General features: G+C 32.9%; 1 protein-coding gene across 1 annotated transcript in view; it reads right to left on the bottom strand.

Moving 5' to 3' along the window:
* LOC140449216 (adenosine receptor A2b-like) overlaps positions 1-18,969 on the bottom strand; it is a 304,878-nt gene extending 285,909 nt beyond the window's left edge. The window contains exon 1 of the mRNA XM_072542397.1: positions 18,932-18,969. The gene's annotated coding sequence lies outside the window, so the exon portion shown is untranslated. The remainder of the gene's footprint in view (positions 1-18,931) is intronic.
* Positions 18,970-19,748: the final 779 nt, after the last annotated feature.

A 19,748-nucleotide genomic window follows, 5' to 3' on the forward strand; every position in this document is an offset into this window, starting at 1 on the left:
ACCTTTTATTCCAACCAAGTATTAAACATCTTTTTCAATCTAGATTTGAAAAGGAACAAAATGAGATGGAAAGAAATATGAATGTAGAACAAGAATACAACAACCTCAAAACGATAATAAAAAAAATTGCTTATGAAGTATTAGGAACAGAGAACAACAACAAAAACACCACGAACCACCATGAATGAAGAAAATTTACTCCAGGAGTCCAGACTGGAATATATGGGAGAGGAATACAGTATGGAGAGACAAACAAACAGTAACATGAATACTACGAACAACGAGGTCCGCAGTGCGTTAATTAAAATGAAAAACGGGCGATCTCCAGGACCTGGCAATATAGCTGTAGAGTTACTTAAAGCAGGAGGTTCACTCCTAATAGAACGAATAACTTTTCTAATGAATCAATGCTGCCAACAAATTAAAGTATCATCTGAATGGAAAACCGCTCACCAAGTTTCCATCTTTAAAAAGGGTAATCGAAAAGATCCTAACTGCTACAGAGGATTAAGTGTCCTACCCACTTTCGGGAGATTGTTTGATAATATAATAAATGGAAAAATACAAGATGATGTAGGACATCTAATTAGCGAAGACCAAAGTGGATTTACGCCTGGTAGATCTTGCACTGATAACTTGTTTATACTCCAACAATTAATAGAAAAAAGAATGGGGGTTGGTACCGAAGTACATCTAGCCTTCAGCGACCTAGAAAAGACGTACGATACAGTTCCAAGACTTAAATTGTGGCAAGCTGTACAACAACTCGACATTAGTCCATACCTTTTAGGAATAATCACAGAAGAATACAGGAATAACACTACTTACCTAAAAATTGGAAATAGACTATCAGAAACAATAAAAGTAATTTAAAAATTGGAAAAACCACTGCCAGGGAATGAGAATTCCCATAGGAAATGACGTACTGTTCTCCCTGCACTTTAACATTAATAAAAACGGCTTGGGAGAAACTGAAATTAAACACCGAATTAATCAGGGAAGTAAAATTGTAGGATGTGTGAACTCCTTATGGTGGGATCGCAACATTTCCGAAATGAACAAAGAAAGAATAGGGCAAACCATGGTTGAATCAGTTCTTTGTTATGACTCTGAAGTATGGACAATTAATGCAGACCTGAAGAGAAGATTGGTGGCAGTTGAAATTGATTATTTGAGAAGAAGTGCTAGAACATCAAGGCTCGAAAGGAAGACCAACAAATATATGTAAGAAATAACATGAATGCTACAGAAACGGTCATTGACAGAATAGAAAGAAGAGGTTTAAAATGGTTTGGACACCTATTGAAAATGTCTTTTACATATGGAAGCCCCCTGGAAGAAGAAAAAGAAGTAGATCTCGACGCTCATGGAATAAAAGAATTAGAAGAGCAATGTAATCGAGAGGTTTGGAGGAGCACTTAGCAGAAATAAGAAGTACTTGAAGAAGGAAGTTAATTTAAGTTAACACAATCAATATTCTTATTTTTTCTGTAGATACTCTCGTCAGATAATCTTAGCTTTCTGTCGAGTAATGCAGTAGGATCTGGTTACCCATATTAAACGAATACCCTAAAATGGAGTAAAATTGATCACTCTAAAATTATTCTTTCAAAAATATGATAGTAAGTTTTAAAATTCACTACATATTTGTTACTAAAATGATTCAATAAGATCTATATTAAATATTTCTCCATAAATATATAGTCTGTATATATAGATCTGTTTTCGTCCGCTGTTTTTCTTTTTTTTTGTCCATGTGCTGAAGGGTAGTGCTTAACAAATTTGGAAAATATTTTTTATCTATTGTGGTTAATGTGAGATGACAGTTTTTCCGATCACTAAGAGTTTTTCTTCAAGACACCTGAAAGGGATGGAAAAAACCGACATCAAGTGAATGGGTCAAATGGGTTGAGTTTTTGACCAAACATATAAAGCCCACATAGAAACATATCACCTCATTGTTAAATTGTGAGAAAAGGTTATCTCCTATGATAAAATTTCGCCCTTTAAGATGTTTTGCATGTGGTAAAAAGGTCAAAGTAAACCAATCCGTAAGTGTTTGTGAATCTATCCATCCATGATGGGCGTGATTATATCGAGAACATACAGAGCTGCATCTGTCAGTACAGCAAAGTGACCCTTTTGGATGATTTTCAGTCCATTGTAACTATATTTTTCCTGCTTTATAAATTATATATGGTGGTAACATCATTATAGTCGTTGCTGCTTTAGTAAAATTAAAAACGCGTTCGATATATTTCTTATTTCCGGAGTTATAGTTTTTTTCTTTCTGGGAATCGTATAATTAATTAATAAAACAAATAAAGATGAACATATTTATTTGTTTTGTATGTTGTTTACTTTGCCACCCTATATGCTGCCTTTGTTATAAATAAAATTAATTTTTCCCTTGATGTTCTCGTTTAAAATCCTTATTTATTGTTGACATAAATGTTCCACTTGAAATCGACCATCTCTTTTAAATCTAGTAAGAAAACTATTTCATTATTGCAACGAAATGCAATCTTACCAAAACTCCTGAGGATGGTGCAGTGAACAGAGAAATCGGTTACGTGGATATTTGACTTCTCATGCCTAACCTCGACCCTATTGATTTTGTATAAATCCCCTACAAGAGCAACACGAATTTCGTGCATAGCGGCTAGCGCACCAATGAAAGCAGAAGTGCATTGGACCAAAATCTAAAAATAGATTTAATTGAAGTTTCCTATTCTTTTTATGGAAATTTTATGCCCCGATTACTATACAAACTATTATTAGGTTAATTTTTTATAGGAGCTATAAAAATAACTTAATTTTTTTATTAAAATTATATGGTACAACTTTTCTTTTGCTTTTAATTTTATACTATATTTGTTTTTATAGGATATTTGCAGAATTAATTTCTGCAACTCTGGTTATAGAATAGAATAGAAATATGCTTTATAGTCACTGAAAATTATACAATTTTATGAACAAAGCTTACAAAAAGTCAAAAAATAAATCATCAATATAACAAAATAAAAGATAATAAAATATACAATCCATTGTAAAATTTAACTAAATTGCAAATTGCATAATAAAACCTTATGAAGTTGCTGCATGTGGTACCCAAATATATATATATATATATATATATATATATATATATATATATATATATATATATATATATATATATATATATATATATATATATATATATATATTAGAAATGATTATTTCGACCAAAAAATAATTTATAAATAAGTTCGAATTATCGGGTAAATTGGTCTGTAATGAAAATCTTTCGTTTTTCTAAATTACTCCATTTAATCCAATAAATATTTCTCCATTTATTTAACAGCTTCTTCAGGAGTAAACTAAAACAATTTGAACATTACAAAAAATGGCGTACAAATACATTTTAAAACACTTACAGAATTTAAAAGATTTCGCAAATAAAAAATGACATTGAAGTATTTGAAATATTGAATGTCAAGATTAAATTGTCTTAAGCACGTTCGTTACAGCTATACGATAAAAAATTAAAATTATTTCAAATGTAAAAATAAAAATAACAATAAAAGAAAAGTTAGAAGAATAATATTTCTTTGATGAATTATTATTAAGGTTAGTTGTTATTAAGATGAATGTTGGCTATTTTGAATATTTATAAATTTTGTTCAATATGTTACAATATATGTTACTTAACTGTCCAGTGTCCGTTTTATAATTTAAAGTGTTTTTATTTTTGTTAATGTAATACATCTCAAGAAATAATCTACTTTTGTAGTTATCAGTCTGTGCCAAAATGTGAGCTTTGTTATAGTCTAGCATATGACCAGTGTTTTCATAATGTTCAACCACTGCGCAAGTATTTTTTCTCAAGCGGCAATCACTTTTATGTTGTGTGATGCGTTGTTTTAGCCATTGTGATGTTTGACCAATATAGCTATTTTGACATCCTAAACACGGTATTTCATAAACGACATTACTTTTATATAAGGTTGGTACTGGGTCTTTGATTTTTGAAAAAAGTTGTTTGCTGTTCATGGTATTATATTTAGCTATACTAATATTAGGAACATTTTTGAATATGGATATGACAGAATGAGTTAGACCATTAATAAAGGTAAGTTTTTTATATTTGATTGATTTGTTGTTAGAATCATTGCATCAGCACAGTGGTTGAGCACTATGAAAACACTGGTCATATGCTAGACTATAACAAAGCTCACATTTTGGCACAGACTGATAACTACAAAAGTAGATTATTTCTTGAGATGTATTACATTAACAAAAATAAAAACACTTTAAATTATAAAACGGACACTGGACAGTTAAGTAACATATATTGTAACATATTGAACAAAATTTATAAATATTCAAAATAGCCAACATTCATCTTAATAACAACTAACCTTAATAATTCATCAAAGAAATATTATTCTTCTAACTTTTCTTTTATTGTTATTTTTATTTTTACATTTGAAATAATTTTAATTTTTTATCGTATAGCTGTAACGAACGTGCTTAAGACAATTTAATCTTGACATTCAATATTTCAAATACTTCAATGTCATTTTTTATTTGCGAAATCTTTTAAATTCTGTAAGTGTTTTAAAATGTATTTGTACGCCATTTTTTGTAATGTTCAAATTGTTTTAGTTTACTCCTGAAGAAGCTGTTAAATAAATGGCGAAATATTGAGTAATTTAGAAAAACGAAAGATTTTCATTACAGACCAATTTACCCGATAATTCGAACTTATTTATATATATATATATATATATATATATATATATATATATATATATATATATATATATATATATATATATATATATAGTCAAGCATACAATAGTTGATGACATAAAAACAAAACAGTTAATATGGTACGGCCATGTACAGAGAATGCCAGATGACAGGATTCCAAAACAGATTTTGACGTGGACACCACAAGGGAGAAGGAAAAGAGGAAGGCCGAGAAAAAGCTGGAGAGAGGGAATTGAAAAAGAACTAGAGGAAAGAGAAATCCCTCCAGGCCTATGGCTGAATAGAGAAGAATGGCGGTTAGGAGTCGGAAGGCGTCGGAGAACGCTGTAAACCGATAGTAGTAGTAGTATATATATATATATATATATATATATATATATATATATATATATATATATATATATATATATATATATACAAACAACACTGTTTATTAGGGTTGCAGTCAGAAAATTGGGAATATTAATGAAACACTCTTTTGACTTTTTGTCTAGCTTTCGGAATGGTTTTATTCCTTTTTCGAGACACTGTAATAAGAAAAGTATGTAAATATTTATAAAATATGACAATTCTTCAGTGCAACTTACTAGTCGTTGAGATTATTTATAAAAGCATTGACACTCAACATTAATAACACACATATAAAATATAAGATAATGGACAAAATAGATCCTAAAATTTTTAAAATTTAGGTAAAGATAATAAAACTTTGTTTATGGCATCTTTTACTGGTGTGTTTTAACTCTGACACATAGAGAACAGAAAAAAAAAACCCTATGATTAAAAAGTAATTAGGTGTACTTAATATTATATTTCTTTTTAAGAAATACTAGAGGCCCATCTTAGGTGATTTTAATTTTTAAACCTGTCTTAATGGTATGCAACATGTTATGCTAATAAGTGTAATTTATGTACATATATACATATATACTGATCTAGCTGTTGAAAAAGCAAGGGTTGAAGAGCTCCTTTATAGGATAATTCTACTGTCTTATCCACGTTAAGAGAGTAAATTAAAATCGGACCAGATTTTAAGTATATCAGAAGTTATAGTTGCATGAAGAGTTGCAATATTAGACTTCCTTCATGTAATACTGGTATCATCACCAAAAAGAAAAAAAATTACATCGATTTTTAAGCTAGTGATGCCATTTATAAGGATAAGGAAAAGTAGAGGACCCAATACTGAACCTTGTGGTACTCCACATACAATGCTTTTGTGACTAGAGTCAGGATCATTTGCTCTAACTTCTTCTTCTTTAAGTTCCACCTTCTATCGAAGGTTGGAGATCATTATGACTATGCGGACTCTGTTGACTGCCGCTCTAAAAAGTTCTACACTACTGCATTCAAACCTTTCTTCGTCTTCCCACATTTCGCTTTCCTTGGATTTTGCCTTGAATAATAAGTTGTAATAATGAGTATTTTTGCCCTCTCATCACATGTCCTAAGTACTCAAGTTTTCGTCTTTTGATAGTTAATATTATTTCCGCCTCATTTCCTATCCTTCTAGTTACTTTAACGTTTGACATTCTTTGAATCCATACTATTCGTAAGATTCTTCTGTAACACCAAAATTCAAAGGCGGCCAACTTATTCAGATGGACTTGTCTTAGTGTCCACGCTTCCAAGCCATAAAGAAGAGTAGAGAACACATAACATCGAAGCACTCTCAGGCGTAGTTCTAACCTTATTTCCCGACAACAAAGAAACTTTTTAAGTTTAATGAATGATGCACGTGCTATTTCAATGCGTGTCCTAATTTCTTTGGTTTGGTCTACATCTGATGTTATCCATGTTCCTAAGTATAATGCATTTAAGATCTTGTGGACTGACCGAGTCACAAATGAGGAGGTCCTCAGAAGAATAAATAAGAACCGAGAGGTACTGACCTCTCGGATCTCCCTTTGCAGACGATCAAGTAGTGATTGCATAAGACCAAGACGACCTCAGCTACATGATGAAGAAACTACAAGAAGAATATACCAAGGCTGGCCTAGATATTAACCTCGTGAAAACAGAGTACCTATCTACAAGTGAAGAAGACATAGAAGATCTACAGATTGATGACAACGTAACAATCAAAGGAAAGGATAAATTCAAATACCTGGGGTTTATAATCACGAAAAAGGCAACAACAGAGGAAGAAATTACACAAAGATTAGGACAAACAAGAACAGTAATCCGACAACTTAACTCAGTATGGTGGGATAGACACCTAAATATGAAGACAAAAACGCAGATTTATAAAACATTAGTGCGAAGTATTATGACATATGGGGCTGAAAATTGGATCATAAACAAGAAAAACAGCAGTAAGATAGTAGCAACAGAGATGGAATGCCTGCGAAGATGCTGCAGAGTAACAAGAATGGATAGGAGAAGTAATGACGAAATAAAGCAAAGAACATCAATAGAAACAGACATACTAACATATATAGAACAAAAAAGACTAAAGTGGTATGGACATGTAAGAAGAACTAGCGACAGCAGATGGATAAAGAGAATAACCGAATGGAGCCCCATAGGAAGGAGGAAAAGAGGACGACCCAGAAAATCCTGGAGGAACGAAGTAGACGACGCCATGAGTAAGAGAGGACTAAACGATGGAGAATGGAACAACAGAGAGTGATGGAAACGGTTGAGCAAGGGAAGGCAGTGAATACTGTAGAATCCCTAAATATATATATAGGTACTGACCACCAACAAGTCTAGAAAGTTACAGTTCTTCGGACATATTATGCGAAATAAATCCAGATATGCTCTCCTTCAAGTCATCCTGCAAGGAAAAATATTTGGAAAACGAGCTCCAGGAAGAAGAGGAACATCTTGGTTAAAGAACCTCAGAATCTGGTTCAATACAACATATGTACAGCTTTTCCGCGCTGCTGCAGATAAGATAAAGATTGCCATGATGATCGCCAACATTCGTAACGGATAGGCACATCAAGAAGAGAAGAAGAAGTAACACCAAAACATATAGTACGCATCCATTAGATCTGTACCAGCTGGTACATGTCCCCATCATTCTGGAATAGGTAATAAAAATAAATTAAAGATATATAATAATGCAATGGACTACAGTTATGCTAGTTTGTAACCGATGGCTTTCCAAAAATGGGTAAAATATACAGTAAAAACTGTTGTTTTTGTGGTAATCACAAATAAACTTGCAAGTATTTACCATGCTACTGGACAGCTTTCTTTTTTTAGACTTGGTTAAAATTCATTCAAAGTTGGATTTGTGTGTGAATTTTGTACGCAAATGTGCTAAGCATTTGTAGATATAACTCATCTCGTACTTCCTTATCGTAAATAATAACATTTCCTGCAACTGAGAAGTTAGCTCAAACTCTTGGCGAGTTCAGTTCTGTATGCGGTAAACAAAACGGGATTAATTCTCTTTGAACATTAACATCAGGTGAGTGTAGAACGCCATTAAATTTCCTTAGGGACCAAACAACGTCTCCAAAACAATAAGCAAGGAGAACATTTCTCACAACAAAGCAGTGCCCACGGGATGGTTGGAAGAGATTGAAAGCAGTAAAATATTATGACGTAAAATTTATAACCTACAAATTGATACAGGGTTGCAACGTGCAGCATGTTTTCATTTGGTGACAGTTTGTACTTTATGTTCTGGTAATTTTTTATTCGTGCAAGTGTCGCTTTTCCTTTTATTAAGGTGTTAAAGCATAAAAAAGTAAAAGCTTAAATAAAGCTTGCAGAATTTAAACAAGTTTAGTTGACATTTTGATCTTTAAAATACAATAAAATTTGTACAGCTCTTTACCAATATTTTGCACTTTAAAAAGTGATAAGAATAGTTTTTTATTTCTGATTTTTGTGCATCTTTTTGGATAAGCACTTAGGTTTTATTAGAAATTACTTAAAACAGACCAGACTTATATGACAACAGAAGATGATGGACCTGGAGGAAGAGCTGAAAACGTAAAATGGGACATCATAAGCCTCAGTGAAATGACAAAGAGGAGAAGCCCAAATTACTCTTAAATCAGGACACGTATTTCATTTTAGAGGTGAAGAAGACACTTTAAATGTTTGAGTAGGATTCATTATACATAGAAAGCACACACAAAATATAGTTGAAATTATCAACATAAGCCCCAGGATTATATATCTTATCTTCAAACTAAATGCAAGAGATAAACATAAATATATAAATAAACCTTAGGGTAATCCGGACATATGCTCCAAAGACTACATACTCGGATGAAGAAATTGAAGAATTTTATGAGGACCTATAACCATCATTACATGCCACACCAGCATATTACACAATGATTATGGGCGACTTTAATGTGAAAATGGAGTTTAAACAAAAACTTCTTGTGAGAGACAGCTGGCATATACAAGAAGAAGAGTATCGGAAATATTACAGATAAAAATAACAAGATAATAACGGAATGTAGAGATAAAATAAACAGATGGGAAGAATACATAAAAGAGCTATTCGAAGACGACGAGAAAATTGAGGTCATTGAACCAAGAGGAAGAAATGGGCCACCAATTAGCAAAGACAAAATTGAGAAAGCGCTAAAACGTATCAAAAATGAGAAGGCCATGGGACCAGATGAAATACCTACAGAATTTTTAAGAATATTAATATAAAATCATATGGGCACACTAATAGAATTATTTAATGACATTTATTATACGGGAGAGATTCCGAAAGAATGGTTAATATCAATATTTATTCCAATACCCAAAAAATCAAACGCAATGAAGTGTGAAGAGCACAGGACAATTAGCTTAATGAACCATATTCTAAAAGTGTTCTTACGAGTGATACACGAACGTATCTATAAAAAGCTAGATGATAGAATAGCTGAAAACCAATTGGGATTCAGAAAAGGCTTTGGCAGTGGTACCAGAGAAGCATTATTTACTGTACAAACACTAATCGAACGATGTCGAGATGTCAATTGCGACGTATTTATATGTCTAGTCGACTTCAAAAAAGCTTTCGACAAAGTACAACACCGAGGAATGGCAAAAATACTGCAGAACACAGAATTAGATGACGAAGACGTGAGAATCATTGCCAATCTATACCGATATCAGAAAGCCACATTACGAATAGACCAACAAAAATCGAAAGAAATACCTATAAATCGTGGAGTAAGACAAGGATGTGTGCCTTTCCACTTTACTTTTTAATATGTATACAGAATAATTGTTTAAAGAGACATTAGAAGACGTAAATGAAGGCATATTTATTAACGGAGCACTTCTGAATAATCTTAGATATGCAGATGACACAATCCTCCTTGCGGACAGCAGAGAAGGACTACGGATCTTGGCTGATCGCATTACCCAATATTGCGAAAGGTATGTAATGGCAATAAATACAAATAAAACAAAAATCATGGTGGTAAGCAAGAACAAGATTGAAGAAGACAGTGTTTATGCTAAAGGAAAACTTTTAGGCAGGGTGCACAGATATCAGTACTTAGGTTGCTAACTAAATGAAGAATGGGATAAAAGTACGGAAATAAAACGGCGTATTGAGATAGCTAGAAGTGCTTTTAATAAGATGAAAGCAAAATTATGCAATGGTAAACTCAACATCGAAATTAGAACTAGAGTATTGAGATGCTACGTGTTCTCTGTCCTGTTGTATAGAGTTGAGGCCTGGACAATTACAGAGGCGACAGAGAAAAAACTCATTAAAGTTGAAATGTGGTGTTATCGAAGAATGTGAAAAATATCTTGGACACAACACATAACAAATGGGGAAACGCTACGAAGAATGAAAAAAAAATAAAGAAAAATGAGCTACTTTAGTCACATACCAAGAAACGAGAAATACGAATTGATGCGGCTGGTCATACAAGGAAAGGTGGAAGGCAAAAGAGGATCGGAGAGAAGACGCACGTCCTGGCTGAAGAATCTGAGTCAATGGAGTGGGAAAACGTCAATAGAACTTTTTTCAGAACGGCTGCAGATAGAGTCAAATGGGCCATGATGATCGCCAATATTCTTAGGGATGGGGCACGTTAAGAAGAAGCAGACGAGAAAGCATTCGATACCATAAGTCATCAGAAAATGTTAAAATCATTGACAGAATACCGAATAGAGCATCTCTATACTAACATAATTGAATATATTTACCAAAATGTCACAGCTAGCGTAAGACCATCTGAACATGAAACAAATAAATTCTGTATACAGCGGGGAGTACGGCAAGGAGACACAGTCTCTCCAAAACTATTCACGACGCTTTTAGAAGCACATCTGAACGAGCATGGTATCAACATAAATGAAGAGAAGCTCAATCATTTGAGATCATCAAGACAGAGACAGATGGAAAGAGCTGAGCGATCCTATGATGATGACTTAAAACAGTTTGTATCGTTTGTGTTTACGTTATTATAATAATAAAAGTTTAAAGATAATTAAAATGTTTTAAGTTTCCATTTTAAAAATGCAAGTCCTCCGGTTTTCGTGTCGGTGAATGTAGTATAATAATATTAAAATATAATATAGTCCTATAGTATATGAATTTATGTAATACTAGGAGAAGATATTAATATAAATAAATAAAAATGTCTAATATTGCATTTAAAAGTTCCTTCTCTGTAACGGATATTATAAATCTACTTTTTGTATCAAAACAATTAAATTTATGAAAGAACTTCTTACTAGTGGATCTCCAGAATGAATATTCCTCAACACAAAGCTTTTTTGTACGATGATTAGTTGTCAGGTTTTATAAAGAAAGCTTATAAGATTATGTAGTTGTTGAATATTGTCACTCAAAGCTTTCTAAAGCTCAAAAGTATGATAAAAATTGCTTTCTATCCCTAGTCTTTTATTTCACCTTTTTATTTTTTATGTAAAGAGCTTGATGCGAAGTGAAAAAAGTAATTGCGCAGACAATGAAAAAATAATATCCTTTCCTTGGCGATGCTACATTTTCTAAATAATATATTAGCCAAAAGTATATAATATACATATAGCAAAAAATTAAACATGATGATGTTGTACAGTGTGTTCATAAAGTCTGTGGCGTACACAGGGGGGGTTTGGAGGTTAAAACCACCCTAGGGCATATAAAGCAAAAAATATATAAAAAATAGTAGGAACATGTAACTTGTCTTTTACATACAATACAAAAAATCAAAAGCGCTAATTGAATAACATTTGTATACAATAATTATTGTATAAATACACAATAATTAATACACAATAGTTATTAATATTTTTCATTATATTTAGATATAGATATCTAATATTAGGCTTATGACAAAAGTAGACCAGTCTGTTGCGAGTAGCATGCACCTAAAGGACTGTATCTGGCCATGTGGACTATCACAGGTTGTGTTCCTCTGCATGTGTTATAGTTTATTTTTATGAACGAGAGAGTAATTAGCATAATTTTAACTGGTAGCTCCGACCACTCCATGGGCGTGCTCAAGATTAATTGAAAAATTACTTTGAATAATTGTAAAAAATAAATGAATTATTTCAGTGTTATAAAGTGTTATGTGTATGTAAACAAAAGTGACCTCTTTTATCACACACTATATTAGAACTGACTGGCCTACATTAAAAAGGGTTTTAAAAAATTCACATTTTTTTTAATTTTTAAAAATTGCAAAAGAGAAAAAGAGTTTTTAAAACCGTCTAAGGTATGTTAAATAGATGAATAAAAATATTAATATAAAACTTACAGCTACTTGTTACAAATCCAAATCAGATTCAAAAAAAGAACTTTCAGAACCAAGATTTATAATAACTGGCTCGATCATTTTATCAGTAATATTGTCCAGCATCCACATTTTTTCCTCTTCTTTAATAGTGTGATTTACTGCCTTTTCCCAGTTTTTAGGTTTTACATTATTTACGGCCTCCAAAAACAACTGTTTAGCATCATGAATTTTAAAAGTGGTATTTTTTCTTGAAACTTCACTCTTTATCTGTGCCCATACCAGTTCAATCGGGTTTAATTCACAATGATATGGTGGGGATCTAAGTACTGTCATTCCACGATTTTTGGCAATTTCATCAATTTCGTATTTTTTAAATTTTTCTTTATGAAGGGCACACAACGAATAAAGTTCCTTTCTTATAGATCCGGGATGGTACGTAATATTTTTTGAACTCAGCCAATTCTGCAAGTCTTTTTTTAACCACTTGGTTGTGGGCAGTCCTTCTAAAAGTCTGGAGTGATAACTTGCATTATCCATTACTATTACACAGTTCTTAGGAAGAAGATCTATCATTTGTTCGAACCATTCTTGAAAGACATCAGCGTTCATGTCTTCATGGTAGTCACCGGCACGAGTTGATTCAAAAGTTTATAAACCACCTTCAACAAAACCGTCTGAACTGCCAATGTGTACTATTATCAGCCTGCGTCCCTTTCCTGATGGTGGGTTTAAACCAGTAGATAAGTTATTTACAAAAGCGTGCCTTTGACTTGTAACAGTTTCATCCTGCCAAAATTTATTTGGTGTATGACCCTCGTTGATCCATGTTTCATCAAGATAAAATATTTTTCTTTTTTGGTTTCTCATTTCCTTTATGGTTCTTAGAAAATGTCTTCTTCATATGACAATATCGCTTCTTTCTAATAAAATAGACTTTCTGGGATCCTTTTTCCAGCGGAACCCTATTTCTTTTAAAAGTTTCCATAACGTACTTCGACTCATTTCTGGGTAATCCTTATCATCTCGAACTGAGACAAGAACTTTATCCAATGTTGGAAATTCTTGTCTAAAGAAGAATTCATGCACTTTCCGTCGAAGTCCTTCTTTAAAATGATATTCTATTTGAAATTTTGGTTGCCCTGGAGCATTACGTGGCATTTGAAAACTACCACATTTCTCTTCTTTAATAACTCTGTAAATCGTAGATTTCCCAACACCAAGTGTACTGCTAACTAACTCAACGGTCTCATCAACACTTTCACATAAACGTTTGTCTGTAAATGATTTAAAACAATTAAATATTAATGTTTTTTCATTAACTGTTAGAGGACCAATTTTTCGGCGTTTACACGGCACTTCCAAATTTTCCATAACACTAGTATACACAATAAACTGCACCTTGCAACTGAAGTACCTACTTTTAGTGAACTGTTAAGAATTTTGAATACGCCACTTGGACCTTCCTATATACAAAATGGAAAAACCCACTATCACATTTTCTGTTTAAAAGGTAATTATCTAGTCAATTACTGTCGTAGATTCCTGGAATTAAAGAATTAAATGTTTGATTGTTGAAACCCTTACTTCGTGGAATGCACTCATTTCAGATAAAATAAAACGTTTTATTTTATCTAAAGAATTAAACTTTATTTTGCAAATAGGCAAAGAATTAAACTTTATTTTGCAAATAGATAAAATAAAACGTTTTATTTTATCTAAAGAATTAAACTTTATTTTGCAAATAGGTAGGTACTTATTAAACTTTTATTGGTTATATATAACCAATAAAATAAACATCTTACATTTCTTGCAAATTCATTAGTACCTGTTAACCTCCATCACTCCGACACTGGCAACCTTATTTAGGGATTAGTAAGCCTCACAACTATTGTATTCTATTCTGCTCCAACCTTTATACCTGGTGGTCATACTCAATTTAAAATTGTTTTCCTATATACTTCTGTAAACTTGTTGACAAATATCTGTTTTTCATTGAGTCACCCGTATTAACAGTTTAGGGATTTGCATACATAATTTATTGTTTTATTACTCTCTCATACATAAAAATACACTATAGCAGTAGAAAAGAGACATCTCTATAAGAGAAGAGAGCATTTGACAACAGCTATAAAAAAAGAAGAAAGAGAAAGATCAATGGAAAGATGGCAAGAAGACTGGAACAACAAGGAAGATGTTGCCCAGTGGACCAAGATGCTGATCCCGAGCCTAAGGGGTTAGGTAGATTGTCTGTTTTAGGGCGTATCTTCATAGGTTCAGAAAGACAGATACAGATAAATGCCTATACTGCGGATATTCCGACATTGCTACTCACACAATGCTGGAGTGTAATAGATGTACAGTGGAGAGTAACAGAATGTCTAAAGAAATAGGTATGAACCCTGTGACTGTAAGAGAGATGATCGTGAAGATGACGGGAAATACGAAGAGAAGATTGTTGGCAGTTGAAATGGATTGTTTTAGAAGAAGTGCTAAAACATCAAGGCTGGAAAGAAAGACCAACGTATATAAGAAATAACATGAATGCTACAGAAACGGTCATAGACAGAATAGAAAGAAGAGGTTCAAAATGGTTTGGACACATTGTCATTATCTCATGACTTAATTATTTTTTAAAGCTCTGACAGGTCGATTTTATATTTGTTTTTAACCTTTCTGGAAAAAGGGGAAAAAGTTTTATCCCCACTATCTTAGCAGATGTGACATCATCGATCATTTTTTTTAAATATAAAGGGCATATTTTTATCTAAAAGGTTAAAAGCCCATATTTTGCTGGGTACTAAAAATATAAACTAAATTATCATTCAATCTTCGCTAATCCACTGCTGGACATAGATCTCTTTCATAATTTTCCATCTATTTCGATCTTGTGCCTCGTGCATCCAATTCCTATGACAACGTTTTAGATCGTTAGTCCAACGTGTTGGTGGACGACCTCTGTTTCGGTAGGCATCATCTCTTGGTCTCCATTCCAGTATCCGCTTTGTCCATTTATTATCTGTCATTCAAGCCACGTGAAGCCACTGCCCAGTTCCATTTCAGTGTTGCTACTCTCTCTACTGAATCAGCCACTCCTGTTCTTTGTAAGTTAACACTGGCAAAACACACTGATTAAACGTTTTTCTTTTCAGACATATTGATAATTCAGACGATTTGATAATATGGTTCAGCTTGCCGAAGGCTGCCCAAGTCAGTCTTATACGACGGAGAAGCTCAACGGTTTGGTTATCTTTTCCTATGGGAATCTCATGACCTAGGTATTTATAGGCCATTACCTGGTCTATGGATCTTGTTCCTACGCATATATCTTCGCTGACTACAAGATTTGTCATCATCTGGGTTTTAGATATATTTATTTTCAATCATTCCAACATTTTTTGTTGATTTACGGTGTCGAATTACTTTTCATAGTCGACAAATATTAAAGCTAATGGTTTATTATATTCAGTGCATTTTTCTATAAGATTTTTTATTACCAGTAGGTGATCGTTTGTTCCATAGCCTTTTCTAAAACCCGCCTGTTCTATGGGCTGATAAAATTCCAATTTATTTTCTAGTCGTTTCGTAATTATTTTTGTAAATAGTTTATAAATATGTGAAAGTAGACTTATGGGCCTGTAATTTCTGAGGTCGGTAGCATCCCCTATAAACTACATAGGTCACTAATAACATATGCTAGTAAAATCTTGTTGCATATCATCAGAAAGAGATTAAAAACCTAGCTACATTACCAGGAACAAGCTTGTTCGTTGAACCTGAGACAACTCATTAAAAATTCCAGAGAATTTCAAGTATCTATGATTATATGCTTCATTGACACCAAAAGACATTTGATTGTGTAAGCTGTATAAATTTGTAGTCCATTTTAATAGATATGGGCACACCAATGCACCTATTGACACTTATTAAAAATCTTTACCAGCCCAATATAGCAACAGTACAACTAGAACTTGTCTCTGCAGTGGCTATACCGTTCTGACGAGACCTAAGGAGGTCGAAATATGTATCAGCGGTTGTCGCTGCCCTGTATCAAAACAAAAATCTAGTACCGTCATTATGTTTTATTACTTACTTCATTTGGAGTACCAGAAACTGAATTCACTACGAATTTTGACCAGGATGAACGGCATGTGGAATGCAATTTTAGATTCCCTTGCCGAGTAATTTATCCAGCTGTTTGTTTCGCAAATTTTAGGAAACACAGTGGTAAAAATTTGAATTCGGTTTCGCTAGGTAGAAATCGTTTGATTTCTCCTTTTGTTAAAAAGAGAAATTCAAAAAATTAAAAACGAATCGGTTAGCATCTACTTAAGTGAACTATCAACTGATACCGCTACTGATTACTTATTGTGGAAGGCTACCAAACGATTAAAAAGGCCAATCTTACAGAATCCAAGAATTAGAAATACTAATGGTAGCTGGGTAAGAAGCAATATACAAAAGGCCAACAGGTTTGCTGACCACCTAGGAAATATTTTTCAACCAAATGAAGAACAAGAAATAATTAACTGGTTCCCTGGGCTCCCTGATCAAGATGAAATGGAGATTAGCCCTGTAACTAGAAAAGAAGTATATTTGGAAATAAAAGAAGATATAAATCCAAAGAAAGCTGCTGGATTTGATCTAATTAGTGGGGAAGTGTTAAAGCAACTTCCAAGCAAAATTATAATAAAATTAATACATCTTATAAACGCTTCCTTTAGGCTGAGATACGTACCAAAACTATGGAAGGTGGCAGAAATTATAATGATACTAAAACCAGGAAAGATTCCACAAGACGCTTTTTCATATAGCCCTATTTCACTGTTACCTGTCATGTCTAAATTATACAAAAAATTACTCTTGAAGAGACTAAAACCGATTATAGAGGAAAAAAATCTAATTCATAATGATCAGTTTGGGTTTAGAGCAAGCCACTCAATGATAGATCGGGTACATAGAATAACAGATATAGCAGAAAAAGCTCAGAAGAAGTAAAAGTCTGTTCCGTAATTTTCTGCGATGTAGCGCAGGCTTTTGACAAAGTGTGGTGTGACGGATTATATCATAAAATGAGATGCTACTTACCAAAACAATATTCTGAACTGCTAGAATCATATATATCCGACAGATACTTTCGAGTTAAGTATAAGGAAGCATATTCAGAATTAAGAGAAGTTAAAACTGGTGTTCTACAAGGAAGTGTCCTGGGGCCAGTGCTATACCTGCTCTATACCAGCGATATTCCATCATTAGAACCTAACACAATTGCGACATTTTCAGACGACACATGCATTCTAGCAGTCGGACAAAAGCACGAGGATGCAACAACCATGCTACAGCACTCTGTTGAACAAATTAACATCTGAACCAGGCGATGGCGTATCAAATTGAATGAAACAAAATCTATGCATGTCAATTTTAGTAACAGAAGAGAACAACATATCCCAGTTAGTATAAATAGAAACCAAATACAAATACGGCAAAATATTTGGGTATGACATTAGATTCCAAGCTACGTTGGAAAGCACATATTAAAAAAAAAGGAGGAATTAGAAATTAAGTTCAGAAAGATGTACTGGTTGATGGGAAAAAATCCACTCTGTCTACTTATAACAAATTGTTATTGTATAAGCAAGTCCTTAAACTGCTATGAACATATGGGATACAGCTACGGGGCTGTACAAAAGAAAGTAACATCCAAATTATACAACGATATCAAAATAAATTATTAAGGAACATCGTTAACGCTCCATGGTACTTCAGAAACTGTGATCTTCATCGAGACCTCCAGATGGATATGGTTATCCAGACAATAAGTAAGTTTGCGAAGGGTCATGAACAAAGGCTCTCCAACCACGTGAATATCGAGGCCATCAAACTCCTAGACAACGCCAACCAGATAAGAAGACTTAAGAGAACGAAGCCGTTTGAGTTAGTGCTATAAGTGAGTGAAAGTGAAAAAGCAGAGCAAAGTGCGGCAAAAGTGTACACGTTAGCTAGTAGTGCTATAATATATTAGAGTAGTACTAAGGAATATTGCTGAATATAACCTTAGATTAAGTTGTTTTTTGTATATAGAACTAACTTGCTTATTGATTATAGTGAATAATCAGACAGCAATGATCATAAGATTCCTGTTGGAGTTTTATTAAATAAAAAAAATATCTTCGATTAAACCTGTTTTCAAAAAATAGTAGAGGTGGTTTGCTGATTAGATTTAAATGCCAAAACGGGTTATCGCTCTATAAACTGAGCTTAAACCGACACATCAACTTTGAACAGTTACAGTGTAACCGGAAAACAATTTAATAAGGAAAACACTTTATTTTATCATACAAATCCATCGATCCTGCTTAATACTATTTACGCTCTTTTATTATTCTAATAAAGTACTATTGATTCGACAAAGAAAATTCCTTGGTATACCTCAATGGTTTGAAATTGTAAAAAGGCCAAACCCGCATTACTGTTAGTAAGCGAAAAGTATAAATACTCACCTCTCGGTTTATATCGATTTCCACGATGAAAATTGTGTCTAGAATAAAATCAATGGAGTTAGTTTAAACTGATATGATCACGAAATGTTAAAGTATGTAAAGAAATTAAAATTACATTCGTTGGTTCTAACGAATAATTACACGAATAGGAAATAATGGAGTCCATACTGAAAAAACAGATATTGAGTGTTTTTAGATGTTTAGAACTTTGAAATAGATTAAAGCAAAGATGGTTTTGTTTAAATTGACATGAAATTGAGTTTATTCAAAAAATAATCTTTTGGAATTATAATTTACATGTGATTATATATTATACATATCAATAAATCAATTGTAGTACAATCTGTGTGACATGTTGCGCCGTGTTGTTAAAACCACAGCTCCTGCACATTATTTAGGAATAAAATAGTCAGTAATCATGGATCTATAGCGGTCACCATTGACTGTAAAGTTCTGGTCAGCATCGTTTTTGAAGAAATACGAACCAATGATTCTACCAGCCCAAAAAGCAAACCAAACAGTCAGTTATTCTGGATGTAATGGTATTTAATCAAAAAATTGCAAAATGTGTATTTTGCAATTTTTTTAACGTGATGTTTTGTGTTGACAGACTGTATACAAGCCTTAATGTGACAAACATTTTTTTTTGATTTATTTCGATCTTGAACATTTTGAAGAGATGTATGAGATGAAAGAGATTTTAAAGAGAAGTATTTATGTGACATTTTACAAGTACTCTTCGGAGTATAGCTTCTAAGTGTTCAGATATGACCGGAGTTAGAGAAGCAACTATTTGTAGACTTTTAAAGCAAAGAAA

Source organism: Diabrotica undecimpunctata, chromosome 8, assembly GCF_040954645.1.
Source record: "Diabrotica undecimpunctata isolate CICGRU chromosome 8, icDiaUnde3, whole genome shotgun sequence".
In the NCBI taxonomy this organism is placed as follows: Eukaryota; Metazoa; Arthropoda; class Insecta; order Coleoptera; family Chrysomelidae; genus Diabrotica; species Diabrotica undecimpunctata.